Below are 15,400 nucleotides of genomic sequence, written 5' to 3'. Positions count from 1 at the left end.
GTTTTCATCCCCATTTTTTTTCTTATTTTAAAGTTATTTCCTTTTACTTTCAAAGTAAGAGAATTTATCACACGGGTTTATTAAAGGATATATAGAAATCAGCTAAATGAATCATTGGTAACAGCACTGACTCATTTCCACAGCCAACATCCTCCAAAATTAAATCATTCATAAAAAATACGAATGACAATCCAGGGAAGTAACTCACAATGCTGGGCAATGTGAAAGCTGCAAGCATCCTCAGTAGTATTTGAATGAACAAAGATTAAAGTTGAATTTTCTACTTCCTAATAGAAAAACTTGAGAGGTGTTGTGCACATAAAGGTGTAGAAATAAGTTTTTGTTTCTCCCTTTTAAGGTGAAATGTGTGTAATAATGATCTTTCCATGAAACATGAAGAAAAACACACTACAAAATATAAAATTTAGTTTTTTTTAGAATGTGTAAAATCAAATTTCTCCATGATTGAATAGTTTTAATGAATATTATATGTTTGGTATTTTGTAACAATTCCAAAGAATATAGCTACAGTGGTTTGAATGAGAATAGCCCCATAGACTTACAGGTTTGAATATTTGGTAGAACTATTTGGGAAGGAGTAGAATCTGGGGTTGTGTGTCATTGGCGCTGGGATTTGCCGTTTCAGAAACATTCCGTGTATATTCTCTGTTACTATGTGCTTTAGGAATTCCTACTGCCAGTAGCCTTTAAGTTACCCGCCCACTTGAGCGTGGTCTCTTATACTATATATGCTGGGATCTGGGATTCAGTTGCTCTTCCCCCTTCCCTTGGAGAATTGTGATCTGTGAGTCCACCCCTAAATAAATAACCCTCTATTATTATCAATTCTGAGCTAGTGAGGGATTTCTTTTTATCGTCCTTCTTCATCTGGCGCTTCACATGGATATAAACTCCACATCTACCAGGTGGATTGGCTTAAAGGCCTAAATGGTCCACAGCCCAGAAAGTCGCCCAACCTCACCTGCTTGACTTCCTTTACCTACTAAGTGGAGTTTTGTAAAACCCCCACCACAGTGGAACTAACTGCATGCAGCGACTTGGAAATTTCTCAAGCATGAGCCTGGTCCCCTGCCCCCACTGCCGCATTCCCTGTGGCGAGTTATGCAACTTCCATACTCTGGCTAATGAATTCTGGGCTTCTTATTCCATATACAGAATTGACTTAATTGTTTTTAATTTGTCAAGCACAGCGTATTTCTCAGTATTTAACCAGCACCAAGGTGGAGAAATCTAAGCGTTCTGAGCTCTCACATTGCAAGTTTTGGAGAGAGGATTTTCATTCACATGACAGAGTTAATGGCATTGGAAAGTTAAGTAAACCAGTATTATTTTGGGTATCCTACAGCAACTTAGAGGAATTATTTATGTTAGCCTCTACAAGTTTACAGTTAAAAAATAAAAGCATAGTTCAAAATAAAATGGGATTTTGAGAAACCCCAAATTCAGGCAGAAACTAAGTTTTAAATTTACTTTGGTGCAGGTGAGCCACATTTGAGAAACAGAAAGAAAAAATGGGTGGAGAAACAAAGAGCTAAAAGGTGTAGTATTGTGGGGTAAAATGAAGAATCAGAGATCACTGTTCCCTCTAAGGACTATGGGACTATGTTGAGGAAATTATGAATATACTTCAAAATTAATATGGTTTTGAACTGATATGGAAGCTTCTTGCTTGTTGACTACCATTCATAGGGATGGAAGGTGATATGCAATCTGTCAGTGGAGAAAAGTCATTGAAAGTCTAGCCCAGCTTTGGACCCTCCCTCGTATAATACTGACTACACAACCAATATATGCTTAAAGGTGCAGTTCTGAAATGATTATTGCGGGGAAAACCAACCTTTCTAATAAAATCTGAGGTCCATTCCCCTTGAACACTGCTTGACTAGTACTGTAAACCTGGTCAAACTTCATGGTTGGGTGGTCATATGTCTTAGGAGGGGAACTTATTACTGTTGTTTGTGATACGGCATGGTATTAAACTACCTTCTAAATATTATATTTATACCCATAGATCAATGCTCCTCTCAGTCTTGGTTAGAGAAGTCATACATTGCAGTGAACCATGTGAATGCAGAGACTCATAGCTTTACAAGGTGCTGAGAATAAGAAATGGCTGAGTTCTGAGCCCTAAACAGACATAATTGCCAAACCTTCTAAAGCTTAGGAAACATTCTGGAGAGAAAAGAATCTAAGAATAGAAGATATGGAGAAAGATTGTGTGCTAAGGACATGACTCAGCCATTACAGTCATGAACTCATCAGTTTTGCTTACCTACAGCTGGGCCTGCACAAGACTCAATTTATGAACAGTCATGTATAGGTAGGGAAATGGATTAAGAGTCTGTGCTTCTTTCTGATGAACTATCAGCTATTTAGCAGTTGATCAATCTTGGAGGAAAAGAGATCATTTTCTTTAGCTATATATCCCCTGATGAGCCTATTGGGTTCTACACTTGTTGCTATGTAGATTTCTCTGGTTGAACTCATTGGAAAACAAAACAAATCAAAAAATCATGAACTACTATTTACCATCTACCAATTGGAGGCAGATGTCATGAGATCCAGGGCATCAGCTCAGGGAAGGCTGCTTGCTCACCATTTCCTTATCAATTACAAGATTCTGAATCAATAATTTTTAGAGTAAATTTATTTTCATAAATAATTCAAAGGGATTATATGTATTATTGTCTTTAAAGTTTTTTGAAATATGAACTCAGAAAACTTAGTAATCAAAATTATTTATTTGTTATATATACTGTCTCTGTACCATTGTGTTCTGCATATTCTTATAAAATTAAGATCCATTTTATAATGGCAATATATTTCATGCTTGTTAATGGAATAATGTTGATTTTTTTTTTACCTTTCTACTCTTAAACCTTTTTAACATTACTGTGTTTATTTGCAGGGAGATTTCAAGATAATTCTTACTTCAAATCTTGACCATTTGAAGAAGACTACATTTGTCAACTACAATTCTGACATTATAGTTAACAAAGTTAATATTCTAACTTGAAAAGGATTTAAACCCCCCCCTGACTGATTAAGAAATTCTAATTCCTAGATTGCTTATGCTCTGGCATGTGTTTCTCTTCTCTTGATGACAAATTTTCACTTTCATTACTTTCTTTTCATGAATATCCAGATGATCCAAATGGTAATAAAGTGATGGAGTGCACACCTTTGCGGGGTGCATTAGATCTTTCAGGCCACTTGAGTCCATTTAGCAAATTGCTCCCCTCATGCACTAAGTGGGACTCCAGTAGACTAAAATCCTTAATGCACTTAATAACTTGGCACTTGTAATTGCCAGTGATGGCAGTACATTTGCTTTCAGATTTTCGCAGTAATGATTATAAAGGAAGATTCTGTGCAAAAAGATTTACATGGTTAGCCATTAGTATTATATAGGCCTTTTTTCAATTTATAATAAACCTCTCTGCTATACACTGTTAAATAATGGACATTTCAGAAGATACTGTCAATGGCTTTGCTTCCCAAAATGCAAAGCTGATTCTTCCAAACAATAAGAGAAACCACACACATACTTCATTTGGTGCTGTATTTCCATTTTCTCATACTTAATGGGATTATCATTTTTTTAAAAATCCTCATAGAAAAGGAAAAAGATTTATAAGGCATTTGTAGAAATGAAAATGTAAGGTCAGAAAGTTTCTGCTGTAAACAGCTGTCAAGTTTCAGAGAGCTTGTCATGTATTCATAACAGCAGTTGTAGTCTTAAAACTATCAAGAAACTGGATGTTTAAATTCTGTTACATAAAGGTGGTAACCATATAACCTGATATAATACATTGATTCAATTGATAATGGTATTCATATGTGTGTGTGTGTGTGTGAGAGAGAGCCTTGTATTATACAACTTAAAAATATGGAACTTTTGTTTGCTATTTGGAATTCAATAGTGTGAGCAAATAGTCATACAAATGAAATAGTATTCCTTACTTCTAATGGACAACACTTTCATAATGATAACTGAGAAGCTTGTGTTGAAACTTCATGGAATATAAGGATTATCAGATTTTTAAACAGAATAACAAATGTTTAACATCTACCTTCAATTGAATGAATAGTCATGGTGAAATTTTCTGTGTTTCACTGAGTTTTTGCTTATTAAAGGCAAACATTGCTACTAAGCAAGTACTTTTAGTAAATAAACCTGACTTAGGGCTCATTTCAGTCAACCCTTGTCTCTTGTGGCTGCAGCCTTCCTGACGCACTGATCACAGAGGGGAACTTCTCTGACCAGCTGCACTTTCGGAAGCATTGGTCGGTGTCATGGAAGATGAGATTCAGTCTCTACATTCCAACATGAAAAGCTCAGCAGAATTCAGCATATATTTTCAGACACCCTGATTTCCTGCTGTTCAGTTCTTAGTTAGCAAAGGTATAACAGCCTCTGTAATCCTAAGTGGAAATTGATGTGATATCCGAGTTTAATCAGAGGTTTAAAACCACTTAGCAGTTACTGTAATCCTTAAAGATACGGTGTCGGTCCATATATTGCCATTTAGTGCAATGTATAAAGACACTGAGTCAGCTTTGCAGTTTGAAGTGAAATTACTCTGTTACTTCTTCATATTTATAGATTTCCTGCTATAGATTTGTAAACAAAACAAACAAAAACAAAGCTGCCTCTTATCAAATAGAAAGATAAAATTGCCTTATTTATCCCACCAGTGCACCGATACTGCTCTAAGCTATAGACCACTAGCTTCTGAAAATGCTTTTTGACATTTCAGCCTGGTTCTTCTTGGTTTAGTACAGCAATCTGATTCAATCATAGCAATTTTGTCCTACATATCAAACCAAAGATGTGTGTTTGACCTATTGTTCTTTTTCATCTGTCCAGAGCCATGGAGGTCTCGGTGTTTGTGGACAGATGTGGAACTCATGTATTTGTGTGGGTCTGTGTGTGTGCATGTCACGTGTGTATGTGCCACAGATGTACAGGTACATGTGGAGGCCAGAAGAGGGTCTGGGAGCTGAAGTTACAAGAACTGTGGATTGTTTAATAGTGATGTTGGGAAAGTAATTGTGGTCCTCCCCAAAAGCAATATATGTTCTTAACTACTGAGCCATCTCTCCGGCCATTTGAATGTCTTATTTGAAAATGTAGACTGAAGGGAAATCTAAAAATAAATGAAGATTGTATATATAGAGAAGTCAAATTGAGCTAAAATTATGAATTTTCACATAGTTCCCCCCCGCCCAGTATTCCTTTTAGAGGGATACAGCAGGTTGGCAAATTGGAAGGCTTGGGTTACACTAGGGATACAGTATGTAATCACTATGAAAGAGTAGATGATGAGTTGCCAAGACAAGAAATTTATAGTCAGCCAATACATAAGTTCCAAATTCTAAACACTTCAAATGCAAGATAATAATTTAACTATTTATAATTTAGCATACCTTCAAATTTGTTTTTGCCTACTGATTTATGTCTTTTTGAAGGAAAGAGCTTTCTAAAGCATGTTCATTTTTATCTATCTTCTAAAAACTGCAGAGCAAGGACCAGCGAGATGGCTCAGTGAGCAGTGGTCCCTGCCACCCACATGGAAGACCTGTGCTTAATCCCTGAAACCACATGGCAAAAGGAGAGGGCTGATTTCTCCTCATGTGCTGTGGCTTAGACATTTGCATCCACACAAATAAATAAGGGGGATAAAAGTTTCTTTAAAATCATGGTGTACTGTAGAGTGGAGATGTAGACAAAAGCAAATACAACTCATTTTGAGTTAACAGTGCAGAATTATACAACTAAAATTCTTTATTATAACTAACTCTAGAATTCTTTCATCATTTCAAAGTGATTTCACTTTTAATACGTTCTATATATTTAAAATTTTTTGCTTCAATTTTTAATTTTTTGCTTGTGGCATCCTACACATTAGGGGAAAAAGAGAAAACATGAAGATTTAGGTAATACCAATCAGATTTTAGAAAAGAATGAATGCTTATTTCTCCATTTCTTTTAAAAAATATAGCCAGCTATCTATTTCCTAAAGTATTCTCAAACATGTCAATGACAATGATCTCCCCTAATTCCGATTACATTTCTCCTACGAGTTCTGGTAGCTCCTTCTCCCTCCATGACACTTGCCATGGTTTAACATATAATACAATTCTGGTGGTGGTAGCAGAATTTAAATCTAGAAAAATCTCATAACAAAAGTATTTTTATTTATTTCCATTACTGCATTCTTAGAATATAGAATGATTTCTGCTAGGTTTGGCCAGAGGGCTCAGTGGTGAAGTTACTTGCCACAGCTTGTTCACCTAATTTCAGTACCTGGAATCCACATGGTGTAGAAAACAGACTTCCCCTCAAGTTGTCTTCTGACCTCCATCTGGTTGCAAACAAATATGAATCTATGGAAAGGCCAAACGCTTATCTCATTATAATTATTGCCTTATTCTTCATGAGTGAATAGATATAGGTATGCATGCATCTGTTATGTTAAAACAGACATCAGTATATTTGTGATTTAGTAATTGTTTGAAAATGAGGAGTGGTCTAAAATGTTATCGTGAAAGCAAATGTTCACAAAATTTCTGAATCTATAGCAATTAGATGATCTTTTATAGACTAAAGATAGAACATAGTTATAGCAGAACTGAGATGGTTCTTTAAACGCAAGAATTTCATTTCTAAGTTATTCTTTCTTTGACTTGTAAGTCAGTTCTGGAAGGTTTGCTTTGTGGAGGCTAATGAGGTAAGTTTTATCTTACTTAAAAGTAAGGAAAATCAAGGTGGCAGTGCCTCTTTTTAAAATGGACATATTTAATCATAGACTCTTTAAATACTGCTTCATTCTCAATTGAGTACAAAGCATCACAGATTCCATCAAGTTCATAGTAAGAATATTTCTTTTTTTTAATTAAATTTAAGTTTCAGATCAGAGTTAATATCACAAAAAGATAATTTGCTTTTATCTTCAAAAATTTTTAAGGCCTTACCTTTAAAACATGTGCTTATCATTTTGCAAAGTATCTGATTAGAAAGACACATGGCCTTTTGAACTATCAACCTTCACAGAGCCTCAAGGCATCCCTTCTCCAGAGTTAATGTTTCTCCTCATTGTTTGATCATCTTATTTTGGATACTGGCATTTAATGCTATAAAGGGCTTTTGGTCTAATGAGTAGTTAGTAGCAGTTTGAGGAAATTTCCAGCATGATCCTCTTACATCCTGTGATGCACCACAGAAGTGGTATCAACCTTTGGAGACTCTAGGTGAGTTGAATATGTTTACTAGGTAGGCAGTGAAAATTAAAAATGATATGGCTATGTACACATATATGTTTTATTAAACATTTATTACTTTTTGTTTTTTTTCACTCAAAGTTGCTATAAACATGGGAAAATCAAAAGCATATGCAAATTGATGGCAACTTAACAGTGGACAATTGTATTTCCACTCAGTACACAAGGATGCCATGTACTTCTGGTGAATGAATGAATGCTAGGAGGAACAATCTCAGGAGGAAAGAAGCAGAAGCAGAAAAGTTACGCCCATCATGACTGACTGGCAAAGCATGGCTTATGTTAGAAATTTATCTTTTCTTCTCTCAATAGTAAAGCCTACTTTAAAAATTATTGAAAATAATTATGGGATAATGTTCTTGTACAATGTAAGGATTTGTCACTTGTATTACTTTAATAAAACACTGATTGGCCAATAGGAATTATAGGCAGAGTGACCAGACTAGGAAAATCCTGGAAAAAGAAAGTAAAGGGAGTCAGTCACCAGTCAGATGTAGAGGAAGCAAGATGAGAATGCCTTACTGAGGAAAAGTACCAAGCCTCATGGCTAAACATAGACAAAAATTATGAGTAAATTTAAGTTGTAAGATCTAGTTAATAATAAGCATGGGCTAATAAGACAAACAGTTTATAATTAATAAAAGCCTCTGTGTGTTTCTTTGGGGCTGAATAACTGTGGAACTAGGTGGGACAGAATCTCCCACCTAAAAATGGGGCCCAAATGTTTGCCAGAATTTTCATATAAAGCCCAAGGAAGGTTTAAAAACGGATTCTAGACAGACAAAAACAGAGTCAAGCACATCTTCTTGGTAATGGTCTTTACTCTTGTAGGTTCTGTTTCCTGGCAGTAAACAAAGGTATGACTCCTTTAAGAGAGGCTTTCTGACTCAGTGTTAGCAGCAAAATTTATACGGCAGCTGTTTTAAGAGTCACTGCCACCAAACTCTTAAATGGTGTTTATAAGCAGTCAGTGGCTTGCTTCTTGGTGGTGTCACGAACCTAGAAACTCCATAGTTGTAAGAATAAATGTGGCTCCCACCAGTACCATTATCATGAAGCTAAAGAGCCAAGGAATAGGCAGAGCCAGCTGCCAAAATTGCTGATTTAATCCTAGCCATATTGCTTAGCAGATTAAATACTTGTGTGCTCAGAAAAAAAATTATAGTAAAGACATATTCAGTTGAAAAAAGTAACTCTAAATGGTTTATAGTGTATTTAAAAATATATGTAGGCTTGAAAGAGAAAAGAGAAAGGAGAAAATCCCCCCCCCCAAAAGAAATAGAGCAAAATAAAAAAAAATAATCCATGTAAAGATGGAAAATATATAGTCTGGATATTGTATATTATTGTATTGTCTTTGAATTGTTTAACTGCTAAGAAAGGAACAGCAGCTAATAAGAGACATTTGATTATAAATACTGCTGGATTGAGCCAATTTACATATTTTGATAATGCCTTGACTTCAAAATTTAAGTCAAATGATATATTATTTGGGAGAAGAGGTTTCTTTTTTGTTTCCACGGGAAATGAGAGGCTATGGGTTCATTTGGGGTTAAGAAAAATAAGGTTTCATCAAGGAAGATCCCCCTGAAAAATTTCCAATGATCCAATGTTTCAGAGTACCTCTATTGTAATTTCCTTTGAGTTCTACATCTAGAACAGTCTCAAGACTCGTGGTTGAAAAGATCTAGCCTCAAAGAATACTCCAGTAAAGACATGACCATAATCTCAAATTTTCTTTGGGTCCCCATAAGATTTTCAGTATCCCCAGTCAGCAGGAAGTAGCCTAGAAAACTATGCTCACATACCTCAAAATTGGATATTGGATGTTTGTCTTTGTTTAAAGTATTGGTTATAAGATATTACGGATAATGGTCAGGAAAAAAGATAAACAAAAGAGATTAGATTCAGAGTTTTTGTTTTGAAAAGACAAAAAGGGGAAAATGCTCATTTGTAGTTTTTGTCCTGCCCAGTTCCACAGCTGTTCAATCCCAAAGAAACATACAAAAGCTTATATTAATTATAAACTGTTTGGCCTATTAGCTCATGCTTATTATTAACTTGCTCTTACAACTTAAATTAACCCGTAATTCTTGTCTATGTTTGCCATGTGGCTTGGTATCTTTTCCCAATTAGGCATTCTCATCCTGCTTGCTCTCTGTCTGACAGGTGACTGACTGTCTTCCTTTCCTCTTGCCAGAATTCTCTTAGTCTGGTACTCTACCTATAGTTTTCGCCCGGATACTGGCTAATCAGCATTTTATTAAACCAATAAAATGACAATTCCTTACAGTGGACAAGAGCATTATCCCACAGCAAATAGCATTAAAATTAATTTTAAAATTTGAAACGTTTTGCTTGTTACTGAACAGTTAGTTATTAGTTCATGGTTTCCTCTAGTAGAGGGTGTTCCATTTCAGTCAGGACATTTGCTCTCATGTAATTTCTTCAGCAAGATCGGGTGGTGTTTTTTTTTTTTCACTCAAGCCTATTAGTTATACCAGGTTATCAACGTGAGTGTGTCAGAAAAAAACCTTTATAGATTTTTGTTATTAGGTATTTCATGTCAGTACCATGACAACTCCAGTTATTTCCTGCAACCTGTGTTCAGTGGTAAAGATGAGTGAAGATGAGAAGGTTTGAATACCATGTCTTCTTTGCACAATTTCTAATGTCACTCCACATTCAAATGGGTAGGTGTTACGTGGGATCTCAACTGGTGCTATGAAGTAATTGAAAAAAAACTGCAGTTATGTGAGCCCCATCTGTGCTCATGTTACAGGTATTCTTAAAATAACACGAATATGATTAAGTTTGTTGAAAAGAAATGTTCCCGAATTTTATTTCTTGAGAATAACTATGCAGTATATCAGATTTGATTCCTTGCCAGGAGATTAATTCAGCCTCTGAGAAAATGACTAAAAATTTTATTTATAATTATAAGAAAATTGAAATGAATCTGTGACTACAATTTTCATTGATATACTGACCAATATATATACATATACACATACATATGCATATATATACATATATCCACACACATACATATATGATACTTAAATGATTGTACTTATATTTGTGCACATCATATATATAGTGTATAAAACACACATACGAGTATATACATGATAAGTTCTGATAAGTGCATTCATTCTTTTGTCAATCAGTCTTCTCATGTTTAGAATATACAGCATTATGTTCTATAGAACATAATATGCTTTGTTAACTGACTTAAACTTTCAAATACCACAAATGTAGTAATTCATTTTGTATCTGTAAACAAATAATACTAGGAACAGTTGAGGATATGTTATAATGATAGACATTAAAATCCCCTGGTTTGAGTTCTAGATCAGTCAATAGTTGCCTTGCCTTATATATGCCAATAATAAAATCTCTATTCAAGTTAACTGATCCATCAAATGAGGATTGTTTTTCTATCTTATAGAACACTTGAAAACATTATATTGATATTTTATTAAAAAGTTGGTACTTAAATCCTATACATATGAGTAATATTAAATATAGTAATAAAACAAGTGATGCAACAGGAACAATAAATTCTTTATTCTGTACATTCTGATATACAAAGTTTTCTTGTTTCTTGAATTTTTAAATGTATATACACATTTTTCCTCGTTTGGTTTCCTATATATTTAATTTAATTCAACAAATGTTATTTGAGCACCTAGTATACACTAATCCCTGATGCTGTCACTGCAGGGAACATAAAGTAGAAGATAGTGTCTGCTCATACGGAGCTTACAGTCTTTATTAAGGAAATAGGAAGGACAAGTTAGTCATACTATAAAGCAAAATATTTATCTTGTAAAAGAGATACTAAAAGGTGACATGGATTTTAACAAAATTATCAGTTAAAAAGCCAACATTTGACATAAATGTTTAAGAATGAATAGATCTCCCCCTGACCCAGGAACATAAGCTAGAAGACATCATTAAATTAGAAGACATCCCTTGCATCCAATTCAAAGAATTTAGATAGAGTGAATGTTTTCCAGGGATAGTATTCTTTTCTGTAAAAGCACACTATATAGTAGTTTAGCAAAATACAAATATTTTTTAAAGTGTGGTTATACATGTAGGCATTTGTACTATAATAAACATGTAATAGGTAGACAGTGAGGATCCCTGAGAGGGAACCAGGAGGCTTGAGGTGCCATGTTCTCATAGTTCTGGTAAGAGAGTGAGTGGGACTGTATTTAGGAAGATAATTCGATAAGATTGTGGTGATGGATTTGAGAATGTGACATAAGTGGAGAGACACGACTTGAGATGGTATTGCAAAGTCCGAATTTCTGTGTAGGGAGAATGGGGTTCAGAAAGGTTGGAGACATCAGAAATGGAAGAAACAGTGATTAGACTGAAGACACGAGGGAAATGGAGGCAAAGATGACTCAATGGATTTACAAACAGTAGAGCATAGTTTACTGGAAGGCAGAAGCAGGAGTAATGGTGACCATATTAACAAGGCAGTCTGGGAGAAGTTCAGAATTCAAGACGACATTTGTCTTTGTTTGTTTTGGAATCATGTAAAGATTTTATTTTGTGTTTTATTAAAAACAAACCTATCTGTAGCATTTTTTTTCTAATAATTCAGATCCAGATACTTTTACAACCTTGACTATCAGAGATCTGTCCGTGCACTTATTGACTTATTGTTTGGTGTATAAACACATAGGTTACAAACAAGACAAGTTGTTGGATGAAAACTTGTGTTTCTGTGTTTCATTTTATTTCTAATGATGGAATCTGAAACAGTTCTAAGGTTATTTAAGCTGTCTATTGAAAACACAACATTGATTATGGAACTTTTTTTTGCTACGTATAAAGAAGAAGCTAATTATTTATTAGGATTCTCAATTCAGGGACTAATCTCATATCAGTGTTTCAAGATTTACAGACTAGGAGGACAAACTCAATTTGGAAATAATCTACTGAGGCTAAAACTCTTATAGTGGGTGGGGAAAAGTTAACACAGGTCTTTTGGAATAACCATAGTTGGGTTAGAAGAACAGGCAGCATGAGGAGAAACAGGAGAAAATTCTGTATCATCAGGGAAGCCATACAACGCTATGACATATACTGATGCTATAAATCTCATAACTGATGGGTGATGAAATTAATCACCAGAGAAAACATGACCGAAGGGAATGGATCTCAAAGGAACTTTTTGGAACTGGCTTCTCAGAGATTCTAAAGAGGCAAACACCACTGTTGACACTGTGTTGCTCAGAAATACTTGAATAAATGGTTAAGCAGCAAATATGTGCTCCTCCTGGTTTCCCAGAGCTCACACTGTATTAGGTGGGGACTCAATAAAACATGCCAGCCTTCAATCAAACTTCTGAGAAACGTAATAAGGGAAAACTGAGGATGCATATACTAAATAAACTGATTAGATATAAATGCTCAAGTAGGGGTCCCAGAGGAGCACATATATTCAATGAAAGCGTAAACGTGAAGCCATGTTTAGGGTCAGTTACAAAAGTGCTAATGTTACAGAAGGCATATTTGAGACACTCAGGAAAGCTCAGTATCTGAAAACAAAATAAAGAGCTAATGACATGAGTGAGAATGGTGGAAAGTAGATCATATAGACATTTTATTACTTTAATAATGAAGTCCTTATTTGGTGAGCAATGGGATGCCATTAAAATATCAAGAAGCAAATATTTACTTCCTTATGTTCTAAGACAGTCAAATATTCTACATGTGAGGTATGATACAGCCAATAGGATGTAGAAGTCTACGACAAGAAGTCTTGTATCTTAGCAGATTTCATAGTAGCTCGGTCTATAGCAGGCACATTGGAGATGGATACTTTGAAAATACATTTAAAATATATACAAAAAACAAAATTGACCAGATGTGATAATTGACTGAGTGTACAAGGTGAACAATGAATAATATCAAGGCTAATTTATTGGTGACTATACCATTCTAGTTGTAAGAGAAACTGGAGAAGTAACAGGGAAAACAAAGAATAATGGTGAATCTTTAATAAATAAGAATAATGGTAGTGAAAACCTCATTTTATCCATACAATCTACCTTGGCTTCACTTTTGACTGTAAAAACTGCTCAGACAGTTGGCCGAAGCAAGCAGAGTGTATCCATGGGTTTTATCTTGGTATGTATAGCTAATTAAGATGGCGTTTGAGTCCACAGAATAGGTGTTATTAGCACATGCCCAAATCAACTCTGCTATCTGGGCCAGACAGATGAAAAGAATGTAGTGCAGCTCTGAGCTGCGTTCATGTTCAGTGCACTCTTTCCCAGAATGAATAAGCACAGGGGAAAGCCTATAGTTGGGATCAACAAATAATTTGTGTATAGGGGGATAAACAAGTAAAAATTCTTTTTAAATTATTTAATATCTTAACTTGTGTAGATTTCTTTTTTTAAAAATTGTTTTTATTGGACTATGCTAAAAACTCTTAAAGGATATGCCCATTACATCCTGTCACAGAAATCAGTATTTCCTCTAGCATACAGTGTTCATTATTGCCATTGTTCATGCACATATTGTCATCTCCAATAACTTTCAATTGTGATTATCACTTTTTTCTGAACAATTAGTATTTCCAGTCTAAAATTTCAATTAAGTGTGCTTCACTAAGTACTAAATAATACTAGCACATTTTGATTGTTTAACCTACTTGCTTTCCTTGGTCAATGTGTGCAGTTGGCGGCAATGAGTGGTGTTTTGTCCCCCTAATTTTTCTGCTCCATCATATCAGCCCATTTCTATGATGTGATCAGGAGCTGTGCTGTTCTTCCTGCATTTGACTTCTGTCTAGAAAATTCAAAGCTATGTTTTTCAGCCTACCCTAGTCTTGTAAAGAATTGGACCAGACCTCACCACATGCCTAAATTTCTTCTTTTATGATGAACCATTTCATCTATTCCTTTCCTACCCTCAATTTTTTTTAAACTACAGAATTAACATGTTTAATACTGGAAGAAGGGAGCATAGATTGGAGGACAAGACAAATCCAACCAGACAGGAGGACAGAGGAGTCAGAACAGCTTATGTCAGAAAACATGTAATGGTAGATATGTTTTTACCCAGACTATATATAGTGAGCATGTTTAGATGTTAGCAGAATAAAATGTGCCAGCTTGTCTTTAAAAGCAGAATTTTGACCTTCCCTTCTATAATAAGCCAGAGTTTTCACTTTGGATTTACCAAGGCTGTCTTGAAATGAAAAGCCAGAATTTTATCTGAATAGTGATTCCAGGAGGTTCTAGTAGAGATATGAGGAAGTGAGAAAAGAAAATCAAATAACTGATAAAAGTTTGCTCTTAATCCCAGGGCAATGAATTTGACTCTGCTGGAGAACTCTGAAAATTTTCAAATGGGACAGAGCTAGTCATCCCTAAGGCAGGCAATACCAAGCTCTGGTTGAGGGTAGTTTGTGTAGGGCAGTAGGATAGGGTGGGTCATTGGTTGTGGCCCAGTAAGCTGAGGGTAGCTAGTACTGGGTACTGGGAAGAGTATTGTTGGGTCAATAGGAAGCTGGGCAATAGGTATACGGAAGGGGGAGGGATAACAGGGTTGTGGGCAAATGGTTGAGGGTGGCAGGTAGCAAGAATGGAGTGGAGTGCTTGGTGCATTTGGTTGTGGCTGTGTTTATGAAACATTTTGAACTACACTTTTAAGTAGTGCCTGGTCATGAAGAAATCTCTCTCGACTCTTAGACCTTTGACTGAAAAACATTCTTTTCATTTGCAAATGAAAATTAAATTTGGGATCATTGAAATAAAAGAGCTATGACCACAAATGCTGAGAATATGCTGAAACTGGAGTACTCATTCATTTCTGGTAATATAAAATGGTAGGAAACCCTGGAAAACTTACTCGGTGTTTATAAAACCAAATATGCAATAAACTTCTTAGACATCTTATCCTTATTTGAGATGAGGGAAGTGAAGGAAAGTATGCAAGAAATAGATGTAAGGGATATTAAACTACACACACACACACACACACACACACACACACACACACACACACCAAGATTGAGTAGGTCTTGTTCTCACAACAGTTTCCCTGCCTCATACTTCCAATT

The sequence above is a fragment of the Microtus pennsylvanicus genome, chromosome 14, assembly GCF_037038515.1.
Source record: "Microtus pennsylvanicus isolate mMicPen1 chromosome 14, mMicPen1.hap1, whole genome shotgun sequence".
Taxonomy (NCBI): Eukaryota; Metazoa; Chordata; class Mammalia; order Rodentia; family Cricetidae; genus Microtus; species Microtus pennsylvanicus.
Note: the sequence above shows the minus strand (reverse complement) of the source record.